The 17,389-nt window shown below is 39.9% G+C and overlaps 1 protein-coding gene and 1 pseudogene across 4 annotated transcripts in view; both read right to left on the bottom strand.

The window, feature by feature from the left end:
- KLF8 (Kruppel like factor 8) overlaps nucleotides 1-17,389 on the bottom strand; it is a 370,498-nt gene that overhangs the window by 54,363 nt on the left and 298,746 nt on the right. Inside the window, exons 1-2 of one of the 4 annotated variants that reach the window (XM_032620532.1) lie at nucleotides 10,911-11,043; nucleotides 10,509-10,590 (exon numbers count right to left, since the gene is read on the bottom strand). The exons of the other annotated variants lie outside the window; for them this stretch is intronic. The gene's annotated coding sequence lies outside the window, so the exon portion shown is untranslated. Of the gene's footprint in view, nucleotides 1-10,508; nucleotides 10,591-10,910; nucleotides 11,044-17,389 lie in introns of those variants that run through there. 4 annotated transcript variants of the gene reach the window in all.
- Nucleotides 5,065-5,810, bottom strand: LOC116747896 (annotated as a pseudogene).

Genomic DNA, 17,389 nt, shown 5'->3' with positions numbered 1-17,389 from the left:
CAGAGAAACCCAAATATGCATGAAAGAAAAATCATCCTGGAATGTGCTAGAAATTAAGATTCTTGATTCTGGAAAAGAAGAAAGCTAAAGGGAATTATATAAATGTCTAAAACTAGTGGATTTGAGGTTCAATGAACTCCAGGCCTGAGTTTTAGTTCTAGTTTAATTACCAAATTGTTGAATAACTTTGGACAAGTCCCATCACTTAATACAGACAGTAGAAATAATTCTTGCTCACAAGGTCACTGTGAACCTCACAGGATCATTGAGAGGATCAACTGAAAGAACAGATTTAAAAGTATTGTATAAATTAACCTCAGATTTCTAGAACTAGTTCCCTTGTCTTCCATCAAACAGGTAAATTTATTTTTTTTAAATAATCTTACATGCAAGAAACTGATAGAACTTATGTTAAAAGTGCTATAGTTAAAGAAAGCAGCATGAACAATGGGAAAATCTTTTACCTAGGAGCTGGAGACCTGGGTTCTAGTTCACTGTTATCTAGGAATGTCATTTTGAGTAAACTACTTAGCCCTTTTCAGATCTCTTCCATAACATTCTATGATATACGACAGAGGACATCTATGAAAGAGCTATAGTTTTTCAAGTTTCTGCTTAATCTGTGAAGCTGATATCAAGAAAGACAATTAAGTTCTCCACAAACCATTAGGCAAAATTGAGTTCACTCCTACAACATTAAAAAAAAAACTTTTTATTTTGTATGATCACAAATGCGTACAAAAGTAAAGATGAATCCCACGTACCTGTTCCCACCTATTCCCAGTTTCAGTGATTTTCAGCTCATGGAAAATCTTGTTTCATGTGTACTCCCAACTCACTTCTCCACCTCAATAGCTACTTTTAGGCAAATCCCAGATATCATTTCATTCCTATGGCATTTCCAAAGGGACATATTTAATTTTCACAATCTCTGTGAGGTAGGTACTACTGTTGATTCCATTATGCACATGAATAAATACAGACTCAGAGAAATTATGTAATCTCAAGGTCACATAGCTGGTAAATTACTGGGATTTGAATCCAGGGATGATGTCTGATAGCAACACTCTTTTTCTCCCTTAAAGTAATTGCTACTATCCTGCACTTTGAAATAGTTTGATGATGTTGAAAATAATAATACTGGATATTTTTTACACATTAGCAGTATGCTCTACTATTGAACATCTGAAAAGAATATTAAAAGATTCCCACTAACTGTGATGTTAATCATCAGACAAAATCTCTAGGAATACAGAGCTCCAGCTTGGCACTGAGGCATTGGTTTAGAAAAAGGACAAAAAGCCACAGCAATACAAGCTCACTGCTCTGCACCATCATGTAAAATCTCATGCAATCCACTTCATTACTTTATACTATTGTTTCATGCAACAGTCTCCTCCAACAAATTAAACATGGTGCCACTCCAGCAACCAAAAAGAATGTACAACACAGTGGTCTTTGCCCATGCTTAGTACAGTGCTTAAGGGCAGAGACTTTCTCTTTTGAATGGTCTCTCCACTCACTGCCTGAGCTACCTGGCTCAAGAGCACCAAGTCTTATAAGAATCCTGGACCATCTCAATTTATAGGACCTACAGAGGTCATGTAAATGAAGGTACCAATAACAATAATCATTATTGTTATTTTCAAGGCTCCATATTGATTCTAGGATCTCGCTACAAAAAACTGGAGGAGCTATATTGTACATATTTATCAGAACTAGTTTTTTAAAAAAGAAAATGAATAGATTCATATCACACATTCTTATTCTAATTGAAGATGAAACAGCTAAATCATTGACAGCACAGAAAGAGACAACAGAGCTGGAATAATCAGCCTCAAATAAATAAAAGTTAAGTCTCTCTTCAGTATTGTGAAGACCTTTCTGAGGATATTGTACCTTGTTTGTGTTTGTATTTCAAGGGAAATGAAATGGAAGAGAATTGCAGAAAAGAATGAAAGAAACTCTAGAGAAATAAATGATAATTTTTTAAAAGAAAAAAATGGAGCTAGGTCAAGGAATTTGGATGGTTACATTTGGAAAAAAGGAAGTAAGGGAAAGGAAGGCTGTCCTGATAATTGCCTTCAAAGGCACATGTTAGGTATTAGGAGAAAACAGAACTGCTATATTATTATTGGAGATTACAGTTGACTTAAAGAGGAACTTACTGATGATAACCAAGTCTTTATAGATAACTTATTAAATAGTCAACGCTGTAGTAGATACGGTGTATATATACAAGAGGGGGAGCAGATAGTACCAAGCTTCCACCTGGTCTCTACATTCTGGGAGTTTTGCAGTGTAGGTCAGATAGAGAAAATTGGCAGCCCACTGCAGATGCTGGCCTGGTTCTCACTGTGATGTTAAAAAAATAAAATCAAACTAGCTGATAATCTTTTATTTTCCCTCACCCCTATATTTATTTATTTTTAATTTTTTATTGAAATATAGTTGATTTACAATGTTGTGTTAGTTTCAGGTGTACAGCAAACTGATTCAGTTATATATATATTATATATATATTCTTTATATATATATATTCTTTTCTCTTTTTTTACATTCTCCTTTAAAAGCAGATTTCTATTTTAAAAAACTCCATTTCTTGGGACCTCCCTGGTGGCCCAGTGGTTAAGAATCTACCTTCCAATGCAGGGGACATGGGTAAGATCCCTGGTCAGGGAACTAAGATCCCACATGCCTCAGGGCAACTAAGCCCACACGCTCTAGAGCCCGTGCACCACAACTAGAGAGCCCACGTGCCACAGCTACTGAGCCCTCGTGCTCTGGAGCCTGTACACTGCAACTACTGAGCCCATGTGCCACAACTAGAGAGAAGCCCACACACTGCAACTAAGAACCTGCACACCAAAACGAAAGATCCCACATGCCACAACTAAGACCCGACACAGCCAAATAAATAAATAAATATATTTTTTTTAATTTCATTTCTGAAAAAGTTGAGAGATCTTACAACATGGAATCTACATTGGCACAAGAGAAAAATTACCTGGAGTTGATAAATGGCTGCCCCCTTTATACAGGACATGCTTCTGTCATTTTATTGGGCCCTGTAGAGATCTGAGCTGCCAAGTCTATGTAGTGAGACATAACTATGCATAAAACAATAACAACTAAGTATTATAAGATAATAGATGCTAAAGTGATTAATTATGATTTGAAGCTAGGAACACTAATTACAAGAGGAGATAACTGAAAGTAGAATAGTCAGAAAAAATTCCAAAGAAATGGTCTGTGGTGAGGTCAGCCTTGAGGAACTAAGCTTGATCAAGAAGAGACAGAAAGGAAATCCAGAAGAGAGGAAGAGTAGACTATACACTCTGTGAAGGCAAGGGTCCCATCTAAATTGTTCACTACTCTAACCCCAGCTTCTAGCATAATGCCTGGAACTTTGTAGGCACCCAGTAAATGATTGTGGAGCAAAGGAAAGTGGCATAATTTTTAAAATGTGTTTTAGAGGACATATTCAGGCAGTGGTCTACAGAATAGAGAAGGCCAAAGAACCAAGGTAGGACTAGAAACTATTGGAATACTTTATGTGTATCATGGTAAGAGCTTACATAGGTGTCACAAACTCAATACCTAGAGGGGTCAGGCAGGTTAAGATCACCTAGGCCAGATAGGAAATATGGTGAACTGAGAACACATGTCCTGTCTAAAAGGGAAAGGAGGAAGCAGTTCACCAACTCCAGGCAATTGTTGACAAGAGGGAATACGGGTTGGTATCTTCTGATTATTTAAGAGAAGCTGGAATTCTAGAGTTTTAAGTAAAGTATGATTTTTAATTTTTTTAAAGTGTTTACTTTTTATTTATTTATTTTATAGAAATATAGTTGATTTACAATATTAGTTTCAGATGTACAATATTATATTAGTTTTAGGTGTACTACATAGTGATTCAATATTTTTCTAGATTATACTCTATTCAAAGCTATTATAAAATATTGGCTATATTCCCTGTGCTGTACATTACATACTTGTATCTTATTTATTTTATACATAGTAGTCTGTACCATTTAATCCTCCACCCCTATCTTGCCCTCTCCCTCCTTCCTTCCCCTCACTGGTAACTAATTTGTTCTCTATATCTTTAAGTCTGTTTCTATTTTGTTATATTCGTTTGTTTCAATTTTTAGATTCCACATATAAATGATAACATACAGTATTTGTCTTTCTCTCCCTGACTTATTTCACTAAGCAAAATACCCTCCAGGTCCATCCATGTTGTTGCAAATGGCAAAATTTCACTCTTTTTTATGGCTGCGTAGTACTCCATTGTGTACATATACCACATCTTCTTTATCCATTCATCTGTTGGTGGACACTTAGGTTGCTTCCATATCTTGGCTATTATAAATAATGCTGCTATGGGAGTTCCCTGGTAGTCTAGTGGTTAGGATTCTGCGCTTTCACTGCAGAGACCTGGGTTCAATCCCTGGTTGGGGAACTGAGATCCTGCAAGTCGAACAGTGTGGCCAAAAAAAAAAAAAAATGCAGCTGTGAACATTGGGGTGCATATATCTTTTAAAATTAGTGTTTTCATTTTCTTTGGATGTATACCCAGGAGTGGAATTGCTGGATCATATAGTAGTTCTAGTTTTAGTCACTGAAAATTTTAAAGCCATGAATGTAATTTAGCAGGAACACCATCACAGGCAATCATTTTTTGTTTTGTTGCAAAAGCTGTTGGATACATGTTAGAATGATTTTTTTTGTCTGTGTGTATGACAGGAAAATAATGTTTACATCAATATGTAAATCAAAGCCTCTCCACTAGCATTATTAATCTAGAAGGAAGTATTACATAGACAATAGTAAAAGGAAGGACATTCAGTCTATATTTTCAAATGGGACTTGATCATTTTAAAGTTGTTCACTGGCAAAATTTTTCACCAAGTTAGTATAGATTATATGCTACTTCATAAAAGATAGCAATAATTAAGTTTGGGTTTTTTTGTTTTGTTTTTCAGTATTTGCTTTCAGAGAAAACTCTTAAAACTTGTAGGGATTTCTGATGCCAGAAAATTTTGATATATAAGAGTATATTTAGCAATTGGGGTGACTTAGATCATGGTAAATGGCGAATGTATAACTATAATATGTATTCCAGTTATTCAAACTGAGGTATCCTTGATCAGGTTGAACATACTGTGAGTAGAAGACCTCTTCTTCCAAGAAATAAGATGGAGACAGTCTTTGGAGAATGGCCTTACTGAATTGGTAAGTTAACTTTCTCCGGATTTTGATGACCTCCCCACTTCTTCCACAATTCCTCAGTGCTCTGGCCATTTTCTGGTAAGTCATGGTCTTCTGGTTGCCTTTTCTTTTCCCCCAAATTTGGGCAAGTTTTTCTTTGTTTTTTGATACAAACTGAAAGATACCTTTGGTTTGATCTATCCATTGAATACAAGACCCATCTCGGGATTACACAGGGATTCATGAAGGTATTCAAACAGTCAGAACTTCTTCCTGCCTTTTCCTCCCTTTTGTTGGAGAAGAGTAGGTTGCACCAGCTGGTTTTCAGGGACGTTCTACAGAAACTGATGAATATTTCTTTCAAAATAGAGGTCCACAGCACTGTTTATTACTGTTCTCCAATTGTAGACTGGTTCCTCTGTGGGCAGCACACCATAGCTGTTGGAATTTCCTCTGACATGAGAACAGTGGTTGATGAAAGCCAGGTAATTTTTGTAATCTGAGGAGTACTGAAGATCACCAGTTGAATGTTGCCTCAGTACTTCAAAAGCATCTTCAAATGCTTGACCCAGCTTGTCTTGTTCAAAACAAGCCATGCTTCATTAATAAATTGACAATTCTGTCAATCTGAGGCCAATCTAACATTTAGGTATACTCCAGGTGGAAATAACTTTCCCCTCTCAAGCGCAGGTTGGCAACACCCTTCAAAGTATGATTTTTCAAATGTTGGCAATCAACCATTTTTTAAAAGTGTGGGTCTGGGCAAATTGACCTACTGCTACAAACTGAATTGTGTCCCTCCCCAAATTCATATGTTGAACTCCCAACCCCCAGTGTGACTGTATTTGGAGATAAGGCCTTTATGGAAGTAATTAAGGTTAAATGAGGTCATAAGGGTAGGGTCTTCCTCCAATGGGATTAGTGTCCTTATAAGAAGAGACATCAGGGAGCTCACTCTCTTTCTCCAGGAGCACAAAGAAGAGGTCATATGAGCACACAGGGAGAAGGCAGCCATCTGAATGCCAGGAAGAGGGCCCTCACCAGAGCCTGATCATGCTGGTACCCTGATCTTTGACTTCCAGCCCCCAGAACTGTAAGAAAATAAATTTCTGTTGTTTAAGCGACCCAGTCTATATAGTGTTTTGTTATGGCAGCTCTAGCAGACTAATACACATACTTATACAGTGTTTATTGTTATTACAAACAACACTGCAAAAGTTTGTAAATATCTTAAATGACATTCAATAGAAAACTGTTTAAATAAATTGTGGCTCATCCATGTAGTGAGAAACTATGCAGTCACACAAGAGAATGAGATATTTATTTACATACAGATATGGAAAGGTCTCCAAAGTATATTTTTAAGTAGACAAAGCAAGGTGTAGAACCATATGCAGAGAGTGTTACTATCCGTGTATAAAAGGAAAGGGGGAGAAAAAATACTCATTTGTTTGATATGCATAAAATGCCTGTGGAAGGGGCTTCCCTGGTGGCGCAGTGGTTGAGAGTCCACCTGCCGATGCAGGGGACACGGGTTCGTGCCCCGGTCCGGGAAGACCCCACATGTCACGGAGTGGCTGGGCCCGTGGGCCATGGCCACTGAGCCTGCATGTCCGGAGCCTGTGCTCCGCAACGGGAGAGGCCACAACAGTGAGAGGCCCACATACCGCAAAAAAAAAAAAAAAAAAAGTCTGTGGAAGAATTTCCAATAAACAGATAACTTTAGTTGCCTGAGACAACTAGGGGACAAGACTAGGAGGGAGACTCTTCATTGTATATCACTTTGTATATTTCAAATTTTGAGGGATGTATAATGCATTATTAATTTAAAATTCATTTTTAAATGAAAGTTTTATCAATTTAAGGGGAACAAAACACATGCGTAGGCTGTATTTGGCCTGTAGGCTAATTGGCTGTACCTCTGGACTAAATTAAAGTGGTGGTAATTAGAATAAAAAGAAAGGAACTGATGCCAGATACAAAGGGAAAAAAAAAAACATAGCCCTTGGCAACCAAGTAGACAGGGAAACTGAGGAAGAGGTTGATGCCAGCATTTTGAACATGGAATATGGGAGCCACAACAACTATGTTTCCCCATTTCTTACTACACTATCATGCATTCTTCTAAGTGCTTTACAAAATTAGCACATTTATTCCTTACTGCAACCCTATGAGGTAGTTTCTATTATTATCCTCAGTGTAAAGATGAAAAAACTCAAGTTCAGAGTTTAAATGACTTCACCAAGATTATGATGATGGTAAATTGCGGGACCAGGTAAATGAAAAGGAGAAGTCTTGAATGAGAGGTGGGGGAATACTCTAGGGGTAATGATGGGTTCTCTTTTAGAAATGATGAGTTTGAGGTTACAACAAAATATCAAAATGCTAGTGATTTGATACCTGGATTGGTATCAAATACCTGGATTTGGCTCTAGAGTTAGGTTATAGTTCCTTAATTTAAAGTGTTTAATACTTCCAGAGTTTGCTTTGCCCACATTACATCTATTTTGTCTAAGTACACAGATATCTTTAATTTTTTATACAAAGCATCAAGCTTGTTACAGACTTTTAAATCCAGCTTGCTGTCTCACTGAATTACCTTCTTTTTTTCCAAAAACCAAACAATGTTTAAATAAAATAAACTAAGTAACAAAATGATGAGACCCTCCACTTAAGAAATACATATTAGAAGTTAGGTACGGAGTCCAATGTTTTACTTACATTATTTATAATCACAAATACTGTATTATTTTAGATGTGAGAAAACTGAGGTTAGATGATAAAGCTGAGTTAGGGACAATAAATACAACAAAAACCCAACTTCAGGTATACAACCTGAATTGAACACATTATTATATGAGAATCAGAAAGTACATCAGACAAGGGTTCACATCATCTTTGGATAAACTAATGAACCTGATATGGCAATGTTATTCATTCACACTCTACTTAGTAATGAGATGACAACTGTACTAGATGATCATCTAGGTCAATCATCCCAATCAAGTTTTCCTTCACTGACAAAAACATGACATTTTGGAGCTAAATCTTAGAAGATCATCTATAATATATGTACCCCGTGTTTACATGGGAAAGTTAATTGGGTAAGTACTTTGAAGATACAATCATAGTAATATCCTCAAGCACCTTTCTGTCTAGAAACGGGGTAAGGGCTTAGATATGTACAGAAATGACCAAAATACAGGGAAGAGAGTTGTGTAAGTTCCAGATAATGTGGGTAAAGTGATACGGAAACTCAAAAGAGTTTATTTCTATATGCAAGGATCAGGTAAATTTTCATACAAATGGCATTTGATTTGGGATTAATAATGAGAGGAATATTATAAATACTGTTTTAAGGAAAAAATCATAAAAACAAGTACATTACAAAGCAGTTCACTTATAAGTATCCACTGAGCAGAACAGACAGTGATGTACAATTTCTAAGGAATAGCTGAGGAGATAAGGAAAACTTTATGTGGGGGCTAAGGACTAAAATAGGACTTGAAGGAAGATTGAGGTTTAAATGGGAGGGTGGGCAAAAAGAAGTTATTTAAGATGGAGGAATAGAAAATGAGTTTTTAACAATTTTATCAGTGCCTGACACAGTATGCCAACACATATTTGCTAAATGAATTATATATCCAAAGGCAATCTTATTGTCATCAGTGTAAGTGAGACAATAAACTAGAACTGACTCAAGGCAAGGGTGAATATATAAATGTGTTACATAATAATAATGCCCCTGCCAGAATGAGAAAAGGTTGATCTCCCTCACCACCAGATACACACAATCTGGAGAGGTGAAAGATGACTAGACTAGGCTTGGTGACTTGGTTATTGGAATTCAATTAACTGAACCAACAAGGGCCCCATTTCAGAAATGCATATACTAGGATGATAGGGGTTGGGGGGAGTTGAAACAATGGTGGTGGTAATCTAGTTCATGTTTTTTCCCCAGTTTTCTTTCCAATGTATCCTGAAAGCCCTAATGAGAGGTACCTATGGCTCCCCAGAGCTCTGAAAATAGAGTCATTAACTAGTCCGGTCTTGAGGATGGACTAGATTCATCTATCACTTTTACTTTTGAGTTTATATTTCTTCCCTTCCTATGTTTTCTGCCTGTCTGCCCCCCAAACCAACCTGAAGACACTGTTCCCAGCCCATTCTCTGTGTTCCCAACAGTCACCAAAAATGAAAAACCTTCATATATAAGGGTGCCCCCCCAAAATCTGAAGAATGGGATGAGGTCATTTGTAAGTCACTGATTTCTGTTGTCCAAAGGTCCTGTTGGTTATATCATCCTAGTTAAGTTGTCCAAAGAATGAGGGGAAAGGCACGCTAGTGTCCCTTTCTCTCAGAGGTGCTAAAGTCCAGTGGGAACAATGTTAAACCAGTAGCAAGCAAAACCTATGTTCTAGCTTCAGACTTTGGGCAAACTAATTCAATATTCCAAGGTCTCCTTTCACCCCCTGGAAGGTGTTTTAAGGACAGCAAAACACTAATTCTATCAGCGGTATTCCAAAGAAAGAGTCTCAGAGTAGGAAAAGGAAGTGAAACTAAGATATACATGGAGTGGCAGCCTCTGTCACATACACTAAGGTATTTAATCTACCCAAATATCTTTAAGATTATTACTCCACATTCTCTAGTAGAGAAAAGCAATGCCTAGGATCACACGGCTAGTAAGTGGTGGCATTAGGATTTCAAAGCAGATCTGCCTGTTACCCCAACCATCATAGTCTCCATCAGCTTCAAATCCAAATTTGGAGATTATTCTCTTTGCCTAGTTATTATCACATTGAGTGCCATCAGACTGCTGCTTAATAAACGCTTTTCTTTACAAAGTAGACAGAACAAAAGGAAATAAAGGATCATTCCCTTGACCATCTGTTTCTTTTTATTTTTCCAAAGAATAAGTTTTATTTATTTTGTGATTTATTTTTCCCCAAATTCTTAGAGTTAAACATAAAAAGCCCACAAAAAGGCAGCTCTTCTAAGTGACCATTGCAAATCGATACTCTCTAGCAATCCCAGCAATTCGGCCCAATCTTCCACCTACACAGACAAACCAACCGCCTTAGCCACGTTTTAAAGAGCCAGGGCAGGGCCTATGCTTTCTCCTCCAACCATGCCCAGCCCCTCCTTAAAGAGCCGGCACGCCCAAAGCAGCTCCTCCCTGGCGGCTGCCTTCAGGGCCTCGCCTTTCAATAGCCTCGGCTCAAACCTTAAGCCCCTGCTCTTCTTCCTTTTAGAAGCATATCTAGGTACCTGCTACTATTTAGGGGGGTTACCTTGGAACGTTGGCCTTCCGAATCCCGTTCTCTCTGGTAGCAACTTTGGCTGTGTGGGGTTAAGTCAAGACAAACCTTACCCCTGAAGGAAAAATGAAAGCACCAAACCAGGGCGGATTAAATTAAACAAATCCATCCATTTGTGCCCCTCTTCATTTCTCCTACGAGGCTCCCCAAAGTACTCCTCCCATTCCGAACCCCTCTTTGCTCAGCCCTTTAGCAAAGTCATTTCCCCTTGAGTTTCATTTAATTCCACATAATGTTTGTACCCTTCTCTCCCCACCGCCCCCGCCGCACTCCCTCTACTAAAACCTATAGAAGTGAGGAGTGGGGGTGGGATGGGGGATAGAATCTAGAGGGAGGAGATGGGATTGGGTGGGTTCTAATTCCGGAGTCACTTACCGCCCATGTCACTAGCTGGAGACTCCTGAAGTGTCCGGAGCTCATGCGGTCCTCTGAGAGGCTCATACTCCTGATCGCAAGACAGCTGTTTCCCTCACACCCGCCCCTGTCTGACAGCGCGCCAGGCGGCTCGCTCTTGCCTTCTCTTTCTCGGCCCCCCACCTCCTCTTTTTCTCCTGGCTGGAAATGAGGAGGAGGGCCAGAGCCGACAGAGTCGATTCAGACCCAGCTGGACCACCCTCGAAACAAGGGAAACAAAGCTCTCAAGCATCCAACCCTAAACTGGGGAGCCAGAAAAACCGACTTCCTAAATAGAATCTTCCCCTTGCTGCAATGCTCTTTTAGCTCTTTTCCTCGGCTAAAAATAAAGTGGGTTCGCTGGGCCCAAGTGGCCAAGGTTGAGGATCCTCCGTTCCCCTTTCACCTCTACCAATTCAGTTCCGGCCAAACCCACTCTCCACCCATCCTCTGAACTCCACACACCCTTGAGGAGAGTGCCGGGGCTAAGAGCTAAGAAAACCAGCCCAAACCCCAAAGCACTACTTGAATACAAAGTTGAGGCGGAGGACTCCTTCAAGACAGGAACCCAGGAGAATATACCACAAAAAGATCCCTTTACTGCCGTTGTTGCTGCTGCACACTCCAAAGCCTTCCTAAAAAGAAAGAAGGGAGGGGCAAATGCCTACGATTGGTGGAAACACATAGGGGCACCCCAGTCTAGGACAGGGGCTTTAGCAAAAAACGTCAAGAACTTGTGCGAGTACTCTAGAGCGAGGTTTCTTGGGTGCACCTAGTTGCCCCACTGGGGACCTCACGTTCATGAGGGTCAGTACCGACAGTGCTAGCTGGGCAACCCGAGTGGGTGGGGTGACTTGCCTCCTGCCCGGCTAGAACCAGAGAAGTGGTGTGACTATCCTGAGGGTGGAGTTACTTAAAAGGAACAGGCGGACACTAGAGGAGAGTGAAGAGAGGAAGGAGGTGGAGAAGGGGGGTGCTGAGACCAAGGAGGGAGAAGGGAGGGGGTGGGGCGGGGCCCAGTGTGGAGAGCTCTGGTCTTTTCCCTGGCGGCAGTCTCCAGAAGCAGCAGGTACAACTCAAACAAATTCAGTTCCTTATTCTTAAAGAGGCTTGCAAGCACACCGTTTGGTCACCTATCCGTTTGCGTGTTAAGCTGAGGGAGGGTGAAAGGGATGTGGGAATTGGGGGTGGGGGCTGTATAGGAAGGGAGGAATAGGGAAGGGGAAAAGCAAGAAAGCTGGCAACTGAAAAATATTTACAGTCCTAGCTCTGCATGGTAACACTGTGACACTAGCAAGGACAACGAAGTCACAGTATCTTCTCAGGGAGGAGACTAAGAGCAAAGGAGAATGGAACTGGGGGCATTTTCTAGCAAGATATAAGGGAAGAAGGTGAGGGTGAAAGGGTGGGAGGGTAAGAAGGAGGGGATGAAGGAACTGTGAATACTGAAAGATTCTTTTTAGTCTCCCAAATACCAGACCTCTAAGAATAGAGTCCTCAAACCCCTGAGATGACCTCTCTTCCAGGCATTGTGGAAGATCCCTGCGGAGCTGAATCCATAGCAAATCAGCCACATTTCCAGGATTTCTTTGCCCTTGCTTAAAAGTCCCTCTCTAAACCATTTAATAGGAGGCCAGGAAGTCACAGGCAACCACAGGCCTTTTTCAGTGCCTCTTTCCTACCACAGTTCTTTTAAAGGGGAGGAAAGAAGAGAGAAGAAACAAAGCAGAGAGAGGGAGGGAGCAGAGAGACAGAAGAAATAATAATAGCTACTGTGTATTCAGCACCTAATATGGGCAAGTCACTGGGCCAGGTGTTTTTACATTCATCATTTCTCATTTATTCCTGATAACAACCCTGGAGAATAGGTGTTATTATATTCTCCAAGCCCCTCCTTTATTTTTTTGGCCACCAGGAAATTCCCAAGCCCCCTTTTAAAAATAAGAAAACTGAGGTTCACAGCCCAGTACTTCCCAACACATATATGACCACTCACTTGATATTGCTGCCAGAATCTCTTATCATCTCATCTCTTCTTATTCCACCCCAAACTCAATTATTCCTCCTGTAGTTCACCTGAATGACATCACCATGTACCCCAACATCCAAGGCAACACTCTGGGACTCATCCTTTAATCTGCTGTGATCTGGACCCTGCCTACCTCTCAGGCAGCAGAGCTTTTGCTGATTTCCTGGGCCTTACCTGTATTAAATATCCCTGAGAATGCCAGGTTATTTCCATCCTCTATGCTTTGGCTCACTTTTCTTTCTCTTTCTCAAATGGCCTGAGCTCTCTGTCTACCTCCTTGAAAGGACTAATTCAAGATCATCTCCCCTCCTTACTTAATTCCTTCAGGCAGAACTAACCATCGCTTCCTCCGTGCCCTTCTCTACCTCAGGGCACATATTTGTTGATATAATTGCTTGCCCACACTAGACTATAAAGTCCCTGAAGTTAGGCACAAGATGTTATCATCTCTGTAACCTGAGTGCCAGGTATTATTATTAACAATAATAATAGTTATTGGCCATTAACTATGTGCCAAACTGTTCTAAGCCATATGTGTATACATATATACACTTATTGAGTATATATATATATATATATATGTTTTATATATCACAGCTAATTGCAAAGGCAGGACTTTTCCTTTATATTCTTTGCCTTTTGACACATCAATAATCAGCAAGTGGCCATGTAAGTCACAGGAAAGGGTATGGGGGAACACGTATGGAGAAGTAGAAATTGAGATCAATTTCCCTCTCCTTCCAGGAAGCAACACAGACTCCCCTTTGTATTAGCTTCCTTAAGAAATAAACCAAACAGTGACCTGCAATACCTTCAACTCCTTCTATCAAACCGGAAGGCTTGAGACTGTCTGCTTGAAGTAGCAGCCTGTGCTTTCCTCTTTATAACCAGAGTCAGATGAGGAATGTAAGAGTTAAATTAAGCAGGGACCCAATGAACAACAGCTAAGAAATATGCAGATAACCCAGGTGTCAGGGCCCAAGAAACACTGTTTTTCCCTTTCCCTCTTCCTCCTCTTCATCCTCTTGCCTCTCCTCCTTCTTTTCTTGAAAGCCAGCTGACAAACTAGTAGGGTGGAGCCCAGTCTGAGGGCTGGAGGGAGGGGAGGAAAAGCCTCAGTAAGAGGACTCCACCCTCCCTGCTCCCAGTAGAACAACAACAAAAGAGAAGTCTTGGGGAGCTGGGGCTGAGAGGAAGGTGGGGTAGAATAGGGTGAAGTGAGGAAGGGAAGGGAGAGCATGGGGAGATAGAGGCCCAACAGCGTAGAGCTGGTCTAGGGAAATCAAGTTGTATATAAACAGAAAAGCCTGCATTCTTAAGTCACTGTTGTTCATGGAACAACAAAAGTGTAGCTGAAAGTAGCGCATAGCTCAGATCTAATAGGAAAAATATTGCCCTCCTCACCCACTTTCTTCTTGTTCTGCAGTTCCCCAGAGGGAATATTCCCCCTGTGAGCTCAGCTAAAAGGAGACCTTTTGCCCCTCTGCTAATGTTGAACAAGTGCTAAGTTCCTCACACATGCCAGAAGACAGTGCTAAGTTCTGCCAGCAAAGGATAAGGATATTTTAGAGAAGGAAATTCAGTTAGCTGAGAAGAGAAAACCTGGAAAGAGATTGTGGGAGAAAAACAGTGACTTAGCTCACAAACTGTACAACCTTGGGCAAGTGACCTCACTTCTCTAAAAGTCAGTTTCCTCACCTATTTCTTTTAAAAGTATACCGCTAGTACTTCTCAGAATTGTCAAAAGATTTAAAAAGATGCAGAGGTGGCTTTACAGTGAAATTAATGAAGTTTGAGCTTCGAGGCCCCTCATTTGAATGGCCTTTCCAAGACACTGAGAGTGATCAAACTGTGTTTTTCTTAAAGAGGATCCCCAACGTTGTATAAGCTTCAGGCCCCACAAGTCCTGGATCTGCCCGCAATGAGATTATAGCCTACAAAGCACAGTACCTCACACAAAGAAAGCACTCAAGATAGGATAACTATTATTCTTAGCAATGGCAGCTCTTAAATCTACTAGCTTTAGATTGCGTCCCTTTCTGGACACAGATATTGGGAACATGCCTCCATGTTTCCCATAACTCCCATACTTGTATATATGAATAACTTATAAAAATTAATAACTAAACTGCTTGCTTGAGACATTCAGAGGCATGACTAAATTCACTTTAGGAATGGCCAATGGGCCAGGAGCAGGTGACCAGGCTTTGAAATTCTCTTGGAAGAGCCCCATCCTAGGCAAGCTCCAACAGGCCTGCTACCATCCACGAGTTTAGTTGTACCTCAGGCTGCTAACTTTATGAGCAGAGCTTGACTAGGGGTTTGTGTGTGTGTGTCTGTGTGTATGTGTGTGTGTGTGTATGTGTGTGTGGACTTTTCTCACTATTTAGACCATAGATGCTACCACACCTATAAATTGGAGGAGGGAAGAGGCTTTATAATTAACAACAAAGCCAAAGCAGAAAAACTGGGATCCTCAACCTCATCTGCAGGAAAGGAATAACATCCTTGGCCTGGTCCCAAAAATGTATATTCCTGAGTCAGGGAAGGATTCTACTGAGTATACAAGAAAAAGACTTGCATTCTTGCTTTCATATTAAACAAATAAATATACAAGATTGTCAAAGGAAATGTATAAATAGAACAGGAACTTCTTTATCATTGAGCTGGATTCAGAGAGGCACCAGGGCCCTGCAGCCCTCCCCCGCAAAGCAGACTCATGATTATCATCCTTGCATTACCACAGGTAGCTCTCACTTTCCTAACAGATGGGTTGTGTCCATCTACCACTGTCCCCCAAACCAGTGGGAGAATGGCTTTTACCCTACAGCCTATTGTAGTCTTATTACTTCCCTGAGAAAGTAAGAGGGAGAGAAGAAAGAAGATGGGGAGTATGTATTCAGTGCTTTCTTAAAACCTTTCCACTAACATACCTATCGAGGTATTGCACCTTTATTCTTTCCTTCCTCTGCTCTTTGTTTGTCCAAATGTCCCTGTATTGTGGTAGCTCTTTCCTCTCAAGTCAATATCACAAATATAGTTGTAGCAGCCTACCATTAAGTCACAATGACAGGACATTACCTTTTCAGGTCAGGTTAGTAGTGAATTTAAAAGTGTAAGGCAGGCAGATTAGCAATGGTAACTCACTTCATAAAGTGAGATAAATGGTTTGATCTGGGAAGTGAATCTATAGTATGTCATGGGGATATAGGCAACTACACCTGTTTACATGGTGTAAACACATAGTTGAAATGATCAGAACTATGTGAAGAACAGGTGGAAAAATATACACAAATATGATGAAAACAAAACACTGGAGGCATACACTAGAGGCAAAAGTTAGTCACCCAAGCACAGAATGTTGTTGTAGGAAGGGCCTGAAGATATCATTTCATTCAGCATTTTTCAACATGTCTTAGGCATACCCCTAGTGTTATGAAGGATTATCTTAGGCAGTACAGAGTTAACTATTTTCTAATAGTATGCATGTATTTTAATGGTTGCCTTCTATTTATGGGGAGTTAAACTGGCTTTCTACTTATGGTAGTGTTATTTTCAATGCAATTTTTTAGTAAAATAAGTCAGTTTATTTAAGAAAGCATACTAAGTAAATAACAGTACAGCTAATACTCAGATATGGTCTAAATCATGAAGGTGAAATGTAAATAACTGAACTTTAGCAAACAATGATTGAACCCAATTATCTTCCCAATTCAGGAGCTCCTTTATTAGACACTTTGGTTTAAAGGAGGGTCTAACCCCCAAATAAATAAATGTATAGCAATCCTGCCTCCTCCTATACCCATGACAGAATTGCTAATATAACATGGAAGTTTTCCACTGAGCTTGGATGAAACCTTATACTGTTTCTGAACACACTTCTACAGCAAGTTTTCCTTGAACCTCTAGTTTGGGCTAAGGGGGTCTCTTCTAGCCCTTATAGCATGCTGACATAATTATTTCATAAGACTCACCACATTATAGTACACCTATCTTTTTATATGGCAGTTTCATTCATTTGTGTGTCAGTTCCTTGAGGTTAGGAGTTCAATCATCAGTAGTTCAATTATCTTTATATTTTTAGCTCTTTGCACAGTACTTATCATATAACAAGTACTCAATAAAAGTTGGTGGAATGGAATAATTTAGAGCCACATGTCTCAGTGTAAATTCTGCTTTCACCACTTGCTAGCTGTGTGACCCTGAACAAGTTATTTAACATATCTGGGCCTTGGTGTCCTCATCTGTAAGATAGGAGTAATAATAGTACCTATCTCATAGGATATTGAGAGGATTATGTAATTTAGTACATATACATATAACATGCTTAGAACAGAACTTGGCACAGACTAAGCACTATACAAATTTTTGCTATTATTATGTTGAACTGAAATATGCTTTCTGAAATTTCTACTTGTGCATCCTGGGACTG

This window comes from Phocoena sinus, chromosome X, assembly GCF_008692025.1.
Source record: "Phocoena sinus isolate mPhoSin1 chromosome X, mPhoSin1.pri, whole genome shotgun sequence".
Lineage (NCBI taxonomy): Eukaryota > Metazoa > Chordata > Mammalia > Artiodactyla > Phocoenidae > Phocoena > Phocoena sinus.
Note: the sequence above shows the minus strand (reverse complement) of the source record. Positions and strands in the feature narration are given on the sequence as shown.